Here is a 2,500-nt window from a genome sequence, read left to right as displayed (position 1 = left end):
GGAAGTATACTCCCCCCTCCTGTTTGTAGACTAATTTAGACATGTGCTACTCGTCTGTCCTAAAGTTCGAGTCTATGCTGATTTTATGTTTTTTTTTTCATGGATTTTCCTACGCGTGCCCTAAGCCTCTGGCTGGCCCACTCTGTGTTACTTGTTTCTTGTTTCTGTCTCTATGCTGATGACTGTTACCTCACCTTACCTTGAGAGGATTTCGGGGCTTAGCGACCCCCGCGGCCCGGTCCTCGACCAGTTCTCTAGGTTACTGGACTGGTCAACCAGGCTGTTGGACGCGGCTGCTTGCAGGCTGACGTATGAGTCACAGCCTGGTTGATCAGGTATCCTTTGGAGGTGTTTATCCAGTTCTCTCTTGAACACTGTGAGGGGTCAGCCAGTTATGTCCCTTATGTGTAGTGGAAGCGTGTTGAACAGTCTCGGGCCTCTGATGTTGATAGTTCTCTCTTGAACACTGTGAGGGGTCGGTAGAAGCGTGTTGAACAGTCTCGGGCCTCTGATGTTGATAGTTCTCTCTTGAACACTGTGAGGGGTCGGCCAGTTATGCCCCTTATGTGTAGTGGAAGCGTGTTGAACAGTCTCGGGCCTCTGATATTGATAGTTCTCTCTTGAACACTGTGAGGGGTCGGCCAGTTATGTCCCTTATGTGTAGTGGAAGCGTGTTGAACAGTCTCGGGCCTCTGATGTTGATAGTTCTCTCTTGAACACTGTGAGGGGTCGGCCAGTTATGTCCCTTATGTGTAGTGGAAGCGTGTTGAACAGTCTCGGGCCTCTGATGTTGATAGTTCTCTCTTGAACACTGTGAGGGGTCGGCCAGTTATGTCCCTTATGTGTAGTGGAAGCGTGTTGAACAGTCTCGGGCCTCTGATGTTGATAGTTCTCTCTTGAACACTGTGAGGGGTCGGCCAGTTATGTCCCTTATGTGTAGTGGAAGCGTGTTGGACAGTCTCGGGCCTCTGATGTTGATAGTTCTCTCTCTCAGACATCTTGTGTGTACACCTGAGTTTCTAAGTATTGTGGCTGTATTGTAACTCCATTTTCTAACTTTACCTGGATATACCTTTCTTAAATGCGGGTCCCCCCCCTCCCCCCGGGAAATTGTCCCACAAGGGGAGGTGAGAGCTTGGCCGGACACTTGATCAATGGCCTCCTCTTGCCAGTTGACCGATGGCTCGCGTTGACACCTGACTAATGGTTGCCTATGACAGGTGATGGAGGGGCAAGTGCTTGACCACTTGATTTACGCCTTCCTGGGCGCTAGATAAAATAGGACTGCCTTGACACTTGAAAGTAGGAATTTTTGGCAGCACTTTGATCAAGTTCTCCTTGACGCTTACTTAAGAGTTCACTGGACATTTGGCATAAGACATCTTGAACACTTAATCTAAGGTCTCATTGACGTTGGTTCCAAGACCACTTAGGGACTTTATCGAAGACGGCTTCGTTACTTGTCCCAACCACTTGGGCTGGTTGGTACACAACGACGGCATTGCTTCGTGCTGTTCGGCGTTCGATCCCCCGATGATCCAAGTGGTTGGGCCCCATTAGTTCCCTTAGTCCGACGAGTTAAGAATTGATTACCATCTTGGACTGCCTTAGAGCAGCCTGAGGGCAGCAATATTCCAGAAACTTAAACAAAATCTTTATTTTATAAGATTTGAAGCAAAGTGAAATTCACACCAGTTGCTCCATCTATCATCATTCTATTATGCAGGAAGTGCCGCACGTCTATGGGTCATCCAATAATGTTAGTAGACTTCTAGATGTTACCACTGCTAGGCTTAGGCTCGGCTACAAGTACCTCTGGCAGTTAGTAACATCTGCTGATGTTAATTTGACTAAATGTAAACTCTGTCAGCAGAACTATTCGCATACTTTGTGTCATTATATAATGGAATGTGAACAAATCGCGAAATTCAGAGATAACACCATCAATGGAGTCTTAGAAATGTGAAAATACTTCATTCATAATGATATACTGCCAGGGATCTTGGCGAAGTATCCAAAATTTGCTTACTGTAATGCATGCACATGACTGTAAAGCTGCCGCCCAGTTGGGTGGGTGTGGAGCACACGACTGTAAAGCTGCCGCCCAGTTGGGTGGGTGTGGAGCACACGACTGTAAAGCTGCCGCCCAGTTGGGTGGGTGTGCAGCACATGACTGTAAAGCTGCCGCCCAGTTGGGTGGGTGTGGAGCACATGACTGTAAAGCTGCCGTCCAGTTGGGTGGGTGTGGAGCAAGACTAGTAACTGTGTGACTCACCATAGATGTAAAGTGCCTTGTATAGTGACTGTTTTTGAGCCTCTTGTTGAATCACTTGTGAAATATAAAAAAGACAATTGATATATGTATTTGTGAATGCAATGTGTATGTATGTATCCTATGCAGTATATATATATATATGTCGTACCTAGTAGCCAGAACGCACTTCTCAGCCTACTATGCAAGGCCTGATTTGCCTAATAAGCCAAGTTTTCATGAATTAAT

General features: G+C 46.7%; 1 protein-coding gene across 1 annotated transcript in view; it reads left to right on the top strand.

Annotated features, from left to right (window-relative positions):
• LOC123767956 (CD109 antigen) overlaps positions 1-2,500 on the top strand; it is a 457,870-nt gene that overhangs the window by 51,080 nt on the left and 404,290 nt on the right. The gene's annotated exons all lie outside the window — the stretch shown is intronic.

Source organism: Procambarus clarkii, chromosome 58 (assembly GCF_040958095.1).
Source record: "Procambarus clarkii isolate CNS0578487 chromosome 58, FALCON_Pclarkii_2.0, whole genome shotgun sequence".
NCBI classification, from domain to species: Eukaryota; Metazoa; Arthropoda; class Malacostraca; order Decapoda; family Cambaridae; genus Procambarus; species Procambarus clarkii.
The sequence above is the reverse complement of the archived record's forward strand: the minus strand, read 5'-3'. Positions and strand labels throughout refer to the sequence as shown.